We start from the raw sequence: 17,940 nt of genomic DNA, 5'->3' as shown, positions 1-17,940 counted from the left end.
TGGGCCGCGCGGGAGCGGGGCGGGGCCCGTGAGGGGAGCGGGCGGGGGAAGGTGCCTCCTGCTGCCTCTTCGCCCGGGACCTGGCTGCGCAGCCGGGGCTCCTGCCTGAGAGCCCCCGCACGGAGACAGCCTTTGCACAGGAACAGGTAGAAGCCGTTAAGATTTCAGTAAGGCTCCTTTCTCCCCTTCGCACCTCTCCATTTGAAACACAGTGACCGACTCTAGCAAAGGGCGGGGGGGATGCTCACCCTTGCCTTGGTCTTTGCCCTGTCCTCGCCGTGTGCTCGCAATGCTGTAGGATGTTCGGTAAGCCAAAACACCCATGTCACACGTTGGAGTCCTCTCAGGCTGGCCCGCTGCCGCGCAGCGTGCTGCCCCACTCGTGTGCCAGAGGGTCAGGTAAGGGTGCTGAGCGTCCCCCGGGACACGGGCTGCAGCTCTCCCTTCCGAGCACGGTGTGGGGCCAGCCTGTTCCCTGGGTTCCTGCACCCCTCTGATGCACGACCAGACGGTGCTGCTGCTCCTCCCCACTTGCTGAGGAGCACTCAGACCCAAACGCTTTGCAAGGTCACATCCTTAGGTGGGCCGCACAGACTGCTACATGCAGTTAATCCAAAACTGCGGAGGACCAAGAAGATACACGTGGAAGGATTAGAGTTTGTCTGCCTTGGTACTTTCGTTTCTTCCCCTACACATGCTGTTAGCAGCTGCTGCCCAAGGCAGCACAGCAAGCACGTCAGTCCACAGTATAACCCAATCTGTGGGTACTCTTGCCAAACTCACGGTCTGGCAAGTTGAGACATGCAGGAGAAGCTAATTGCTCCCTGATATCTCAGTTAATCCATTGCAATCCATCTCCACATACCAGTCTCACACTTCCTGCAGAACTGTTTGCATACATAAAAGGACAGTATTTTGCTGAAACTGATTGCTACATCTTTTCTCAGACGACTAGGTTGTATGAAGTTCTGCCCAAGCCATCGCTGAAAACATTCAGTTTTACTCTTCTGATTTCAGGAAGTGTAACACAGCAATACCCAAAGTGATAGATGTCGATGCTACTGAACACTCCATACAGCAGCTAAGGTAGGGAAAGAGCAGATTACAGTCTCAGCACCATTCATGCTGACTCTCACAGTAAATGACATGCCAAAGTCAGCATCACAATCTCTAAAAGAAATAAGTTCTTTAATATATCTTTAAGTGGGATAATACACACAGCTTTCCTGCCTGCCGTACAGCAAGAACGAGGAGCTTAATTTTTGTAAGCTACTGTCTTACTCAGATGACAGGTACCAGGTGAGTGCAGGACAGTTTCTGTTCCACAGGCAAGCACTAGAATTCCTCACCTCCACCCACCAGTAACACCCAGACACAGGCATCTTCATTCCCCTGCAGCCTTCCAACGCAACACACACAATCAAAAGGCCAAAAGAAGGGAATGAAAGAGGGTAAATAAAAAATTATGGAACATTTCAACAGTGGCAGTGTTTGAAAACTGTTGTTATAGTTGTATACTGTGAAATTTGAAGCCTGAAATGATAAAGTATACAATGTAAAAAGAAACTATTTTTAACCACGAAGAAATTCTGGTCTTGCAAATAACGATATTGCCCATCTTGGGTGTTTCCTCACATTGACCTTTGTAGGGGGTTACTGATGCAGGAAGAGGTAGAAAGGAATTTGTTTGTGAGCAATTTCAAGTACACCACTCATCAATCTTATGTTTGAAACAGGCCTAACCTGAATGCATTCTTCTTTTCATTCAATTAAAGGAGAAATCTGAACCACTGCTTCTATGCTCTTTGAATAACAAACCTCTCCAGCGGTAGACTGTGCAGAGCATATTCACACAGCAAAGCATTTGTAATATAAATTACCTGGCAGAGACCATGTTTTAGACTCCAGTTTTATAAACTCCTGCTGCCTGCCTGACGCTCTGCTGAAGTTTGTAGCATTCCAGTCCATCTAGAGCAAACTGCAAGATGAGACCTCTAGTTCATAGCATATGAAATTAAGTATACAATACATTTCTTTACTGCAAGCAATTGTGTTTGGTACTAGCTCACAGAACCATTCCAGGAAAAGACTGATACTCTTTTTTACTGTCTGAGATTATGTATACAATAATTCCATAGCTGCATATTTTATTTCATATGGAATATGTTTATACAAAATAAAAAGTGGTTTTCCTCTAAGAGACATTTATTTTTCTTGCATTTGTTACCATGGCAATACTGTCTCTGGTGGAAAGCTAAATTTACATTTAAAGAGGCATTTTCTTTTTAAAGGGGTAAAGGCAGATGGCTCCTAAGAGCAATTTATCTTGCTCAGAAGATTACACTTGATTTCATAGAATGTTCCGTGACTTAATTCAGTGCAACAAGCTACATGGTGGTTGCTGGGCTCTCAGCAGACAGGCACAGGGATGACCCATGAATCCTTGTATTCCAGTTCACACATAATGATAATCCATGCTCCTGCATGGCAGAAACACAGGGAGCAGCATGGCAATTAAATCCATGCCATGTACTTACTCAAACTTGGTGTGTCTTACTCATATGTCTGTCTACTTCTGTGTAATGAAGAGACTAATATATCTCATTATAGGATATTTTTAACACCCCTTCCAAAAGCCACTTAATATAGTTAAAAAGTTTCTTCAAATAGTCTTAACAGTGTTTGGGAAATCATTTGTAAGGGCCACCTAACTTCTTTGATATAATACAACATCAATGTTTAGCTTTCACCTCCTTTACAGGTAAACAAACATTTTAATTACATTGCAGATGGGCAAACAGCAATTGAGCAACATTTGGGAGACACAAGCTAGTTTCTGACAGAAGGATTCAGTTGCCTGTGTTAGGAGGATATGGTCCCCAAAGACTGCACCACTTGCATCACCTATGTTAAAAATACACATAGGTTAAACACAGGGATGGGTTTTTCCTATCTTCACTGTTTTATATTAATCTATCCTAGATAGTTTAAAATATAGAACAATTTGAAAAAAAAAATAGTAATTCTTTCAGTTACTGAACCACAGCACATACATTTGTCCTTTTGGGATCAAAGCATAAAAGAGATGATGCCAGTTTGTAAGTTAAAATGGCAATACAGAATGTGTGAAGATGACTATTTCTTAGAATACTCTAAGCTTATGTCATTACCATAACTGATTATTAATTGATAAGTTTGAAATCCATGGTTTATGCTACCTTCAAGTATTTAACTCTTCATCTACCTTTCCTACGCATGAAGCGACAGCAAAGGTAGGCTCTGATCTCTAGATAAAAAGCCCTTCTGCCTTAATGGGGTTTAATTTGAGTGAGTGTTGGGCAATGCTACAGATGTTTTATGAGAGCAGCTGAAGCTTTTGCTCAGAATTCTGGACGAGCCACTTCTTGCTCACGTGTTTCAGCCTCCCAGCACTGCATCTTGCCGAGGAACATGGCAAAGCCACTTGGTGTCTAATACAGCTGTGTCTTAAGCTATGTTTTTCCAGCACAGAGAGATAATGCTAAGAGGCCATACATTGGTTTTTTTTTAAGAAATATTTGTGTGAAATTTATTAGCATTCCAAATTAGGAATGTAAAGCATTTAACTTAACGAAAAAACAAGGTTTCAAATGGATGTTTCTGCCTTTTTTTTTCCATTTGGCAGGTTTAACCTCTATTGTTCTCAGTTTTATTACAGTCTGGCATTCCTTTTAAAGCTCTTGCTTCTATATGAATAAGTAAAATGCTTAGGTTTTGAATAATTTCTTTCCCTTATGTTCACATATACACCTGCAAATGCAAAACCTGAAAAAACCAAACAGAAACATGATGTTCAATTCATGGTTTAGGGCATTTCTTGAAATCAGTTTCCTGACTTTTAGAGCCCTGACAATTCCAGTCAGTAGTGAATTTTAAACAACACAGAATTTGGAATTTAAAAAGGCACCTAGCTAGATTTGTGGGGTGACTGCACTATGGAGTAGAGGGGAATCCTTGCAATCAGAGGAGTTAAAAAATGCAGGAGGCCCAGAGACTTGTCTTTTAAGACTATGAAAGAATTATGTCCAGCACTGTTAATTCTGTGAGCTGTAGGTCAGGAAAAGCAGATAAGGCTGATACAGAACACTGAAAGCAATTCGGAACAGCCCCGTCAATATAAAGCCAAAGCATTTTCCTCCCTCCAGCACCAGCCTGTTTTGACTGCAGCAGTCAATTCAGACAGGATCCAATTAATCTTGTGAGTACAAATATTAAAAGGGTACTCTATTTACTATTTTCTTTAAAATTCACCCTGCTGTGGAAAGGCTTATCATACAACTGCTGATTGGTTTTATCAATATTTAATGGGTTAAGTGCGTCCAGTTCCTTCTTACCAGAAACATAAAAGCACCCATTAGATTTTTTTTTTTTCTTAAGGGAAATGTGATCTGAAGAGGAAGGGGAAAGTTCACAACAGCTCCATCTGAGACTTTCTCCTGGCAGCAGTCATATGTCCATCCTACCTTATTGCTTCCATTTGGAGTTGAAAGCATATAAAATGCAGCCCCACAAGGGCAAGCTGAGGCAACAGAGGAGCTGATTTCCAGCCCAAGAGGCTCTCACAAAGCAGCTCTGCTGTACCTGTCACTTCGCTGCTTCTGTGTTGACAAGTTATAGACAGAAAGGTCTGACATGTATTGCATGTGGACCTTCAAACATTGCTCTGTAGATAAGTGTAGCACACCAGTACATCCCAGCAGGTCATTCTAGTGGAGAGATTTGTATAGTTATTTCTCCCATGTTTCCAAGGGCATTAAAGGTGTTGACTTGTTCCAAAGCTGCAGCTGAATGTTTCAGTAAATATATGTCTCCCTCATGAGAGCAAACCCATTTTAAATGATGGGCTACACATACTCTGTCATCTGATGATCCACTCTCTGGGATTTGAAATCTGTATACAGAGACACAGACCAAAGCCATATTATTCCTTCCTGTCTGGGTAGTATCATCTCAGCTATATTCCATCACTACTTGTGATGCGTCACATTTAATAATTATAGCAATCTGTTGGAGATTTTTTAAAATACACTTTCTGCTTTTGATGTTTCTGATCCCTATGGAAAGCTTATGTTATTTTATAGTCTGCTGACTAAGCTCATGTGCACACCAGCTGCATTTTATCAGGGAACAATGTTTGCCTTTTGAACCGGCTGATAGATTTTACTTAAAATGAAGAGGAGATACACATTTTTTGGCAACACTTAGCATGTTGTTCAGGACAATATCTATTTGCAGAAAGTCATAGTCTCCAGCTAAACAGTGCACCAGACCACAGCCACCAGCCCAAAAGAGGTAGAAAAAAACATATCTTAGAAACAGAAAGGATCCCAAGTTTATCTGCTGCATAACAAAACCAGGATGACCCCATGTCATTTGGACAGATGTCTTGTCCTACCTGTTCCTGAAGCCTTTCAACAGCAATTACACACCTCTTCTTAGCTATGTTTGCTAGTCCTTCATTATCCTACCGGGAAGCCTTTCCTTGTATCAAAGTTACGCTGAGTCACGGAGTATTCACAAGTTTTTATCCTGTCTCCCCCAAGTATGGAAGGAAAAGCATTAATTTCCTTTGTAGCAACTTCAAAAAACTAAAACCAGTACTTAAGCTATTAAGTCTTCCTTTGAATAAAGAATTCCTCATGGGATATTTTCTAGTCCTTTCAATTCCTTTTTTTAACACCCAACTTTCTTGAAATGCAAAGCCCAAACCCATACACAGAGCTTGAGAGGAGCGTAATCAGCACCAAGAGCTGAAGGACTACATCATACATTATCCAGCAACTCAAAGGGCTGCCAGCAAAGGACACTGGGCTATCAGGTTTCCCTTTTCTTCTTTCCCAGGGCAGCACAGCGTGATTAGCTGGGAGAGATACTCAGGGGAAACGCTGCTATGAGCCAGGATAGCAGTTCCTATGTACAACCCCAATTTAGCCTTTAGGCAGCTGACCCCACTATGCCTTGCTTTCTCATTCCAAGACAGGTCGAGTCAAAACTGCTGACCAACAAGTGCTTTTAAGGAAGCTGTTTTATTAAACAATATCCTGATTTGCTTTTCCCCTTGGAGCAATACTTTCTGTCTCCTCATTACTTGGGTTCCTTTTCTCCCAAGAATTGTCCTCTCTCTGCATTCTCCCCTGAACTGGGGAAAAGGTCTCTCTAGGTTTTAAAACTGGAAGACAATATCAAATCATTTCATTCAACCTAAACCCAAGACACAGAATCATTGGTTCATGTGTCATGTCAGATAACCTTTGTTTTCTAGAAGCACTGCTGCTGAGAAAGGATATTGATTTGAAGGCATCAGAATATTGATTTTTTTTTTTTTAATTTTCATCAGTAAATTGTTTTTCCCTCTAGGAAACTAGGCCCATGCTTTTAAACTTGGAATTTGCCTCTCGTTTACAGTTTAGGTTCCTGCTATGCTCTAAGTGATAGATTAAAGGGCTTTTTCACACTCATTAACTCTCCACAAGGATTTATGCATGCATAAGTCACCTTTCCATCTCTTGATAAATTAAACTGCAAGTTTCTTGAAAAATGTGGGGTTTTAGTCCCTAAATGCCTTATGGTAGATTTCTAGCTCTAACCCCAAATTTGTGCAGTATATTCACATACTGAACTTTGTAACCAGATTTCTGTTAACTTTATATGACTTGGAGGGGCATAAGGTAACTAATCTGCCAGCTACTTTTATTCTCATTAATAGAGAAAACAAAGTGCTCTTGGGTGTTCATATTCAGTTGTTCATCCTCTTTGATCCAGGCATCTTCCTTGTATGCTGCTTCTCAAACCACTGGCTACTAGTCAAAGTTTTGTTGATGTCTCTTCTTGGAGGGCTCACCTAACAAAGGAAAAATTACCTTCCTTTCAAAGAGCCCAGGTTTTTTAGCACTTCCACAAGAATGCTGTTCTCTCTTGCTGGAAGAGAGTCAGCACAAGGTTTCCCAGGATTCTTCAAGCACCCAGGGAACAGGGAAGTGGGATGGACCTCAAAGGTATAGCTGGATAGGAGAACCCATGTCTCCTCACTGCTGCAAGCACAACAAGGACAACTCATGCTGTGCCATCTGACTGCCCTCCCTTCCTCCACTCTTTGGACAAAGCCTCCCAGGCTTGTCCTGAGGTGCAAAATCAAACCATAATGTTTCTATAATATATAACATAATCATACAGAGTGTGCAATAGATCAGCAGCAATAGGATCATCAGCCCTCATATTGTATCTAACTTTCAATTTGCAAATCTTCTAGAGGCAACATTGATTTCCACCCTGCAGGAAACAGATAGCTGCTTCTTACCATACAGAGTGCAACTCAAGTCAGCACTGAAAAAAACAATGATTACATAGAAAAAAAAAGTAGGCACTTAGGTTTGCTTTCTTGTTCAACATTGCCAAAACCAGCAGATAACACAGCAAAATGTCTCTCTAGGTCCACAGGTCCCTACACCAAAACCATTTGTTTTAGCATCAAAAAGATCTTTCCCATCTTCTGTGGCAAGGAATTCACCTTTTAATTTTTTCCCCTGCTATTTGAGTAGAGCATTGCCAGCTAATAGGGTACGTTTCTCTGTAGTCTGGTATCCTTAGAATACAAGCACAAGCTGTTTAAGACATTAGCAATTATTGTCAAAGGTTTGAAGCCTCTCTGGGGAGCAGCAGGAGGCTTGCACAGGAATTTTGTGCACTGCTAGAAATCCCTATCAGTGTGTATTCTACCCACTCAGAAGGCAGCCTGAAGAAGTGTCTCTCATACTCCAAACCCTGCCACCTTTTCTTTCCAAATAGCCTTTTAGTTCCTAGGAAAGTTGACTCTGAGAAAGGGAGCACAGACAGTCTTTCAGCCTGTCTAGACATTCTGGATGCTGAATGTTTAATAGCCTGGTAGAGCATAGCTGGACTATAGCAGTGGAAAGTGATGAAGGCAGGAAAAACAATAGGCAGAACTTCTGGTTTAACAGGCATAAATACACTGTGTCTGTAGCTGCTCTAAGCTGGTAGCCTGCAGGAGGCTAGGAAACAATCATCCACATCAAGGAAGCTCTGTCTAGACAAATCTGAACTTCTTCCCACAGACATTTACCCTTTTTTGCATACCCCTTGTCTCCCAGAAGTTGCTAGAAATAACTGCTAGGCATCAAAATTTGACACAAAGGCACTGTCCTGCAAAAATGGGTTTGTTTTGGCTTCCTTTTTAACTGTGTTCATCTAAGAATACAGTGCTTCCACATTCTCCTTTTTCATCCTCTCACACATTTTGGAAAACAATCCATCAAGATACATGAAATCTGAAATTAAAAAAGCCCTGAAAAAACTAAAGTGCAACCTAAAACTCAGGAACCTCAGCAGCTGATCTCTGAGTACTTAGGACCACTAACGACAGAAATGATGGATGCACCAAGTTTCGATCAGCTGAATTAAAAAACAAAGTCACCTTTATGGTTTTGAGTGGCTTTAATGTTTGTGGTTGACCCACTGGGTTCGTAGGCACAAAATTAATACCCGAGTTTCGCCATCTTTAGCATGGAACAAGTCTTGTAGCTTATGCAAATGCTGGAAGAAAGACATGAATACCTTCCCTCACTTTATTTCCCTGCAGCTAAGTTGCATCACAACTGTGAGCACCATTACATTTCTCTTATATCAACTAGTTCAGTCTTCAATTGGTTCAGTAGTTATCAAACATGTGCTTTCAGACCCCTTTTTGTATAAAGAAAGTTAACTTAAGCAACATGAAACCCAAGTGTTAAATTGATGGGTTGTAACTTAGAGGGCTCAAAGCAGTTTATGACATAAGAAAATTGGAGTCAACACAAGGCTTTGAGGTGGTGCTTATTGCAACCATTTCCTTGAACTTCCATTTCATCCTTGTGTTGAAATTAATTGCAAACAAGAAAGACAGTGGATTTGCATTACATTTGGGCATATGAGAGTCATAAATTACAGATTTAATAAGAGTCATTTAAGGCCTCCTCCTGTAAAGGGAGCATCTCTCTCCAGCCCAGGAGATACACACAGCCACGCAGGCTGGCTCACCACCTGCCTTAGACCTTGACCTTTCTGAATCATGTCAAATAAAGCTGTGTGCAGTCAAGTCTGCTTCAGGTAAATAACCACTGGGATTACAAAACCATCAGACATGGCTTCATGGCCTTTTCTGAAGTCCAGGTTAATGCAGTTCTTTTAAATACGGACCAGACTGTGCTGGGGAATATTCTGCATAATATATTCTCTCATTACAATTACAATTGAAAGTTGATGTTTTGTAATTTGGGGTCATCTTTTTAAGATATGGTCATATAATGAATATTCACAGGTAGCTACTGCTGCAACTTAGTAATACCAAAACAAAGTTCTGAGAACATAATTTTGATTAAAAGTGAAAAGATGAAAGGAAGAGGAAAAATAGAGGACTGAGATAAGAAGATTTATCTTCAGTTACTATTAATTTTGCCTCACTTAAGTTACTTCTAATATTAAAGGGAACAAGTATTTTGGTCTATTACTCTGAAAGTAGGATCAGTATCTAAACATAGAAAGGGTAGCACAGTACTGTGGCTGGGACCCAGTAAGTTTTTGGTTTGGGACTCAACAGCAAGAGCAAGCCCATCTTCAGGACACACACTAGAAGGAGGCAGATCTTCTGCAGACACATTCAGTCTGTGTTCATAGAGCATGGAACCACCTGCACACACCTTGCTAGAATTTCTTCAGCAGGTCCTATGTAGATTTTCAATATTAAAAAATGGTCATAACTCATGCTAAAGCAGATTGTTCCTTTGGATTGCTGCATATGAGCCTACAAAATAGTGTGGGACAGGACTAGGTAAGTCCCTGTACAGATAAAAATTGTAAAATACTAATTTCTCTGAATAGAAACTTCAGGTTCAAAAGTCATACGCAACAGGAAAATAATGATACAAAATGCAACTGAGCATCAGTTACACCAGGGACAGCAACAATGCAGATGTCTGCACCTACTGAGGAGAACTAAGCGCATCTTTCTCCACTAATCCTTTCCAAAATTGTTTTTCCTAATTCAGCCATGTTTACTGCCAGTGATGCTTCAGCTACAGAGTACATGTTTTTCCAAGTTTTACCTGTAATTAGGACTTACCTAAGTGAGAAAAACATCTCCCTGGTTTATACACTAGGGTAGCTGGCACTTGCATTCAGAGAGCTTATTTACTGAAGACAAAAGGGTTTTCTGCTAGCTGAACTTCAGCCAACTAGGCAAGAAGAACCAATTCCTGCTTCCACCTTTTCCAGGGCAGGGTCACAGGCACTACAGGAGCAACAACAAGGATACAAACGTGGGAAGCAGGTCCCAGCACTTCTGGGGTGGGAATCCATGGAACATCACTTAGGGAGATGGAGGACAGAGAATTGGATTCCTTTGGTGCCACAAAATCAATAATGAATATGTAATACAGACTTGGTACTAATCAGGGCGTTATTTATACAAATAGGAGTGGTTGCAAGAATCTTCTTTTCTAAGACAAAATAGAGGAGCCACGTCTTCTCAGTAGTGCCCAGAGAAAGGGCAAGAGGCAACAAGCACAAGCTGAAATACAGGAAATTCCATTTGAACTTAAGAAAACACTTTTTTCACAGTGATAGATTGCCCAGAGAGACTCAAGTCTCCAGCCTTGAAGAGATATTTAAAACTTGGCTGGACAAGGTCCTGAGCAGCCTGCTGTAGGTAGCCCTGCTCTGAGCAGGGAGGGGTCAGACTAGACAATCTCCAGAGGTTCTTTCCAGCCTCAGCTAGTTCGTGACTTCAAGACAACCTTTTCATTCAATTAAATGACACAGCAACAGCCAAACACAATCTTCTGCTCTTAAATCCAAGAAGACATGCTAGTCCCTTCTCATTTCTAAACTAACGTAGCTCTGTGCCTTTTCAGATTGTCATTATAAGATGTAATGTTTCATTACAGTTCTTGCAGTAAGGGCAGACTTAAATCAATTCCTTTTCTAGGGCCAATTTTGAATGTAGCCTGAACAAATGTGACAGACAGACCCTGGAACACTTTTAATGAGAACAGTAAATTAATCGAAGAAGTTACTGGCTGAGTAGAAAATTTGTGATGGTTTTAATTGGGATAACAGTGCCAGGAAGGATACAAAAATACCACTGCTTGATCAGCACAGAATCAGTAACATAATTTGTTTACAACCTGTGCCAGACAACACTATGAAATATTAAGACCTCACCCTTACCAAAGAGATAAATACTATTAAATAAGAGCTATAACTGAATTGCAGAAAACAATTAACACTAATTTGTTAGCCTTTCCTGATCCAGAAACTCAATAAGACAGGCAGCTGGAATACAGGAAAGAAACCTGTGTATCACTTTTGAGCCAATTGGCAGACAAATTGCTGGCAGGAAGAAAGAAGAACTAGCATCACACAAAAATAGCCATCAGACAAGTTTGTTAAAGAGTGCTTACCACATGGGATAAGCACTACTACTGTTTTAGACAACACTGGAGAACAATTACACTTAGTGAGATATAGGGGAAATACTGCAGTTGCATTAAGAAAATGCAAAGGAATTTGGATAGCAGAATGGTAAGTGAGGCTTAGAGAAAGGAATTCACTGAAATTTCAAAAAGAAAAGGTAAATAGGGTTTTTTTTTTCTAAGCCATTAAGAACTTTTCTTTCTACCTCAGTTTCAGAAAGGCCCAACCATATTTCTGCTATTGTTTTTTCTTCCCCAGACAAGCCTAAGTAACACTGTCATGTTCCCCGTTTACTGCACAGTTTAATGGTAGCTGAAATCAGCTGTTTCTTACCTCAGCTTTAGATCTTTCCTAAACCCCAAAGCCTCCTATTTGCTTTTTACTGTGCATACTGTAGAGTAGCATTGTAAACCATTTCCTTACCATAACCACCACCAGTTTTAGTTGTGTCAGAATATGCAATACTAACATCCAAGTGGTTTCAGTCCGAAGCTGCTGTTAACAAGAGCCCCTGCTTCTGAAGGGGTCACCACCCCAACACAAATCATACCGAAACTGGAGATTCAGAAGGGAGGAAATTTCCTACGCTGCAGCAGCAGTACAGCTCTTAATACTAATTTTTTAAAGCTTCCTAATGTTTATTTTGAAACCTCTTATGTAAGTTACGTACAGAGTATTAATCAGGTTATAAAGCTTCTATTCCAAGTACTTCAATCCACTATGTGTAGGGGGCTGTGAGAACCTTTAACACCACTAGAAGACTCTACCTAGATATAGTACATTTTCCCTCTTTTTATCTTTACTACATAATATACCAGTGACCTCCAATAAGGATAAGAGCTCAACCCACCTCCCACTTAATTCAAAGAATATCTATAAGTTTTTTTCAGTGTTGAATAAATTCCATTCTTTTTATCAATAACAGTATCTACTCATAAAATGATCCACTTGAACACCTTTCATCCATCACAGAAAGAAATTCCTCTACAACATTCTGGGGAACTTTAGTACATCTTAAAACTGAAATGGAAGTCTGACATAGAAGCAATAACTGCCTTCACATGGCTGTTTGTGTTTTCAGGGATTTTCTTTTTACTGTTACCCATCTGCTAACCTTCAAAAGCCACTAATTGTAAAAACACAGTGATAGCAACAGCCAAGCACTTAACATTAAGTAAAAATACATAAAAATACTCACACGCTAGATAATCCACAAAACCAGTGCTTTAGGAGCCCCTGTGAGAGAAACCTACATTTCTATATACCTGGCTATCTTTCTAGTTGATGCTGTCCCAGAAGCAGAAAATCTCTTACTGACTAGCCTTTTTACAGCTTAGGTGTGAGTGGGAAGCAGCACCACCGGAAGTAAAGGTTGCTGGGAAGGTGATTAATTCATTAAGGGTGATTGGTTTCAGGTTTTATGTGTGAGTGATTGACAGCAGAAAGGAGCATCATTGCTGGCAGCAGCCCAGGGTAAGGCAGACCCTTTCAGAGGACCATCAGCACTGCTGAGGCTGCTCAGGCTCTGAGCAAGCTCTGTCTCCTCTGGAGTTTTGTTGTGTAGGCAGATTGCCCCAACAGAATAAGAATTTGTTCTCAGTTCTGGTGCTATCTTCTGGGCATTACAGTGTATGTTGTGGGAGAGCTCTGATAGGGGCCGACAGATATGCCTAAAGCTCAGTCTGATTCTTGAGAAGTCCCAAGCCTCAGGTTGGCATCAGCAGCAAGATGAAAGGCAGAGAAGAAACCCGAATGGAGATCTAACACTGCTAGAGTTGCCACGAAAATGTTACACCACTGCTGCTGTGCAGCATCCTTGCTCTTAATGTTTGCACCTGAGTTGAGTGACCAGTGGAAATGCCATTTTCTATCTGTGGCTTGAAGAAACTGAGAGCATTTTCTTCCAAACAAATTCAAAGAAATTGGTTTAGATGGAGACATTGTTTGATAAGGCCACAGCAGGGCCCTGCAGTTTCACCTGAGGAATTAAGCCTGTAGGCATTCGGAGGAAAGTGGAGACTGACAGCTTTGCTATCTCTCTATACTCTCTGCATTTTACCTCTGTAGGGTGTAAACTCATCAGGAGTGGGTGGGACTGTTTGGTACCAAGGTCTAGTGCTGGTCTAATGATGCTTTGCCCTCAGGCTGCACGTAAACACTTACTGCAGAAAACAGTGGCAGCTGTTGAAGGTGGTGCCACTGCAGCTGGAGGGAGGTGACCAACCCCAGGGCAGGGTCAAAGGGTGAGCACATCTCAGCAGCCCCAGGGCCCAGCAGAACCCGCCCCTGCAGCTTCATTGGGCTGAGCTGGCCGACTGTGTATTTAAAACAGATGTGGGGCACCCAGGAGCGCTGTTTGCTGACTCAAGTGTAAGGCAGAGGATAAGGGTAGCAGGAAGTGGGGGCCAGGGGTTGTGTACGGATTGGTTAATATCTTAAAATGCCAGCAAACTTCTGAGGAAGAGGCTGTAGTCAAGGCTATATTTATTCAATTTGTTCAACCATTTTTTGGTGCTAACTCATTAGCTGGAACAGAAAGAAAGGTTGGAATTGGAATGTGGTGTATTCATCTGTTCTAGGCTATAAATTGACTGCGAAACATCACACGGAGGCTCAGTAGTGCTCCTTGCTGCTGTCAGCATTGATGGAGTGGCACCCTGTGAACGACAATGTTTTCTTGTGCAGATATGGTTGGAACGATTCACAAATGCGGTAAACTCAAACCATCCTCCTTTGTGTGCTGTAGCAACAGCTGGGATGGTATCAAAGAAGTCCTGACCATGATGCTTGGACACAGTGAGGTGCTGTGTTCACCTGCAATGTAAATATAGCAGTGAATTTGCAGCCTTTTTACAAGTGAGAAAGCCGAGATTAGGAGTGGTCAGTTGACAGACCCAGATGGAGAGTGACTGTAGACAGTCGGAGATGCAATAAACCACCATACCGGATGCTAGTGGTAGAGCTGGGGAGGTAATGCCCCGAACCACAGCTCTCAGTATTGTGCGCCTTTGCACCCCCAGGTGTTTAATGCAGCTTTTGCATCTATATTGAATAGCCGTCTTTAAATAATTACACTTTCCCACTGATTCTATGTCCCATTCAGTGTTCAAGGACTGCCTCACCACTCAAATAATTAAGCTTTCAAGAAGGATGTGTTAGGAAAAGCCCTTGGACTCTCTGTAGAAGATAAGACAATTTGAAATAAAAAATTGGCTTTGTGGCAGAAATAAGTGTTGTTCGAGGAAAAGTTGTTTTCTCTTGGCTATGAATTTTAAAGTTAGGAAACTTCTAAACCAACCTGTTAAATGTAGCTTCTTAATTTGCTGAACTGAGCACTGGAAAACATTAAACGTGACTTTCCAAATTTCCAAGGAATTATGAATTCAGAGGAAAACAGTGTTTGCTAACTCCCAAGGAAAGATAGATCCAGAAGTATATAGCCCATATTTTAGGAAGAATTAGTTCAATATTAATTCTGCTTAAGAGTTGTGACAGTGACAAGTCATCCTGCCTTTCTCTCTCAATTTTCCTTCCTGTAAAATGGAAATAATAATTTCTAAATGTGGCATTTATCTATATGGAGAAGGTGCATTTACTACCAGTACAAGCTGTGCTGCAATTCAATCTGGAATTTAGAAAAAGCTCTCAGTAAATATCTTGATTTTCCAACTAACCAGTGTGTGTGTGTGTACTTTCAGGGAGTAAGAGGGGAGTTTGTCCTCAGTCAGTTTCCCAAGAGAAGTTCTCCTTTCCTGAGCCTTAGCCTAGAGCTGGTTTGTTTTATTTTTTTGTGGACTTCTCCAGCCTGAAGGTGTCAGTTCTATTTTGTTGTTGCCTATGGGCGTCTGGCTCTGCGTGCTGCTCCTGAGCTCCAAGAGGATGATTCCTCTGGTCTTTTCAGAGTAACCTACAAGAAGACGCTTCCTTATGCCACTTTCTTCAGAAGATGCATCAGTTCATACTTTCCCTAATCCTTCCAATCCTGTGAATTTTGGTGCTTTGAATTTTCAGTTGAAATATTCCTTAATACTTATCAAAGTAATAAGGGAGGTGTTGCTTTCAAAGGGGAGTTAATGTATTGCTTTGACGCCTGCAAAGGCTTCTGAGAAAGAAGAAATCCTACTGGAGTGTGATAGGGCACAGACTGTTCAAAAGTTAGTGTTTAAACTATTTTCAGGCCTTGGGCCACAGCACCTTGACTTTATTGTCTGTTGAAGACAGAGGTTCTGGGCTGATTTATCCACATCCTGAGCATTTAGCGCTCTCCCAATTTCTACCACTTTGCAGAGAAACAAGAAGAGAAGGAAGGAGCAAAGAAATGGATAAGTGAATAGAGGCCAAAAAAATAAGTTGCTGAAGGTGGAAAATGTTCAGCAACCTGTGGGTCTTGTATGCCAATCCTGAACATACCTGAACATAGTAATTTTGACCTTCCTAAAGCACGTCTGGGTAACAAAAGCTGCTCCAAGATGAATAAGTGAAAGAGAGAAGAGCTGAGATGTGGGTTACTGGGGAATGAAGCTGCCCTGCAACATGTCAAGGCTCTCTCTTGAGTGGTCTCCTCCTGGTCTAGCTCAGTGGTGTCATGGAGAGCAGGGTGAAGGTCCTGCCCATCTCACTTGGCATCTGGGAACTCACAGCTAACCATGGGAACTGACACCTAAATGTCGAGTTACTTGATCTTACTGAAATTTTCAGGTGATAACAACTATAAAATGGTTCAGAATTGAACAATAGCCTTTAGTGAATTCTAATCTACACTACAACATAATTCTAGTGTCTTGATATGAATTTTTGGAACTAATTAAAAATACTTGATTCTTAATAGCTTGGTATTCTGTGATAAATTCAGAAGTTCAGTCTATTAGAATCACGTAAATTGGCTTTTTTGGTATATTTTATGTTTTGTTGCACATTAATGTAATTTATTTAATTGTAGAGTTTAGTATCTCAGATTATTCTGAGTAAACAAGAAGGAATGAATACAAGAATTTTAATATGATTAATAATTATCTGGTCATTCTTGTAATTTCTCTGTATACCCTTTATGAAAAACTGCCCTGTACTTACATAATTTTTGTTCCTTCTGCAAGACTGCAGTACTCTTTTGTTGGTTGTAGCATTACCTTGGAATATGAATGAAGATCTCATTTAGCTCAAATGCACTGTGGTTGCTCCTGCAGCTTCTAAAGAACACACATCCATGCATTCCAGCCTGGGATGCCAGGCATCTATATGTTCTGGTATAAATGTTATGTCTTGTAAGTTATTCTAATCCTGTGAACAAACTTGTTGTGGTGAATGATGAATTGGTTTCTTTTTTTGCTTGTTTTCTGTTAATTAACTTCTCTTGTACCAGAAGATATTTGTTCTACTAAAATATACAGGAATGTGGGAAGCTGGCACTCCTGGTTTATAGCTTTTGCCTCATAATCTATTTTTCAAAAATGCACTATTCAAATTTGCTCTTAGTGCTAGATGAGAGATCATTAACCCACAATCTTGAGGGCAGGCATACCGATAAAGGCAGGCAGAAGTTCAGGAAAGCTACACCTCCAGATAACATGAAGGAAAAGCTCTTGAAATGCAAACATGGCATTACTGCAGCATGACTACGGGATCCATGGAAAGAACAACAAACTGATAGCAACTGCAACAGAGCATGGCTGCACGGCTGCCTCAGGTATTGCAGTCCAAGCTCTCAGCTGAAGCCCCTCTGAGTCTCTAAGCTGACTTCTTGGATATCCTCTGTTTGCTGGAATTCAGCAGTATCCAAGAGGGTCTTCTAGGTCTGAAGTGTTCTGTTTCTAAAAGCCTCTGAGGGATTAAACTAACCTTACATTCCCAGGGAGTTTTGTAGTCTTTGCTTCCAGTATGGAAGTGTGGATGGGTTGCATGGGTGTCTTTGTTGAACTCCCGAACAAACCGATTTTGGAGGAGAAGGTGCTGCAGATGGCAGGACCTGGTCCTGGCTCTCCCACACTCTGGAGGGCTGGGACATCAGTGAAATGGTACTTGGCTCTAGGGATACCCTTCTCAGCCTGGGCTCTCATCGAATCACAGAATGGGTCAGGCTCAAAAGGACCACAGTGGGGCATCTGGTCCAACCTCCCTGCTTATCAGGGTTGTCCTAGAGAACATGGCACAGGGTCGTGTCCAGACTGTTCTTGGCTTATGTCCAAGTAAGGGAGACTCCACACTCTATTTGGACAATCTGTTCCAATGTCACTTGCATGGTGAAGTTTTTCCTCCTGTTCTGGTGGAACTTCCAGTGCATCGCAGCAACAAGATGCCTGTTGCTTCGTGTCCTACTGCCCGGTGCCCCCGGGAAGAGCTTGGTTCCATCCTCCTGGTACCCTGCCTTCAGACACTGATATACATTAATAAGCTCTCGGAGTGGCGCGCCTTAAGTAGGGCGTGGGCGAGCCCGCGGAG

At 41.5% G+C, this 17,940-nt stretch overlaps 1 protein-coding gene and 1 long non-coding RNA gene across 3 annotated transcripts in view; one reads left to right on the top strand and one right to left on the bottom strand.

Annotated features, from left to right (window-relative positions):
- REEP3 (receptor accessory protein 3) overlaps positions 1-12,850 on the bottom strand; it is a 52,513-nt gene extending 39,663 nt beyond the window's left edge. The window contains exon 1 of the mRNA XM_085064260.1: positions 12,704-12,850. The gene's annotated coding sequence lies outside the window, so the exon portion shown is untranslated. The remainder of the gene's footprint in view (positions 1-12,703) is intronic.
- Positions 17-17,348, top strand: LOC146435572 (uncharacterized). 2 transcript variants are annotated; one of them, XR_014853008.1, is made up of 3 exons: positions 17-146; positions 1,018-1,086; positions 16,978-17,348. It is a non-coding gene; the product is annotated as an uncharacterized LOC146435572 (long non-coding RNA). The 2 variants fall into 2 exon arrangements; XR_014853009.1 differs by lacking the exon at positions 16,978-17,348 and adding an exon at positions 2,790-2,978.
- Positions 17,349-17,940: the final 592 nt, after the last annotated feature.

This window comes from Lichenostomus cassidix, chromosome 6 (genome assembly GCF_008360975.1).
Source record: "Lichenostomus cassidix isolate B80296 chromosome 6, HeHo_3.0, whole genome shotgun sequence".
NCBI classification, from domain to species: domain Eukaryota; kingdom Metazoa; phylum Chordata; class Aves; order Passeriformes; family Meliphagidae; genus Lichenostomus; species Lichenostomus cassidix.
This window is presented reverse-complemented; position numbering and strand designations above follow the sequence as displayed.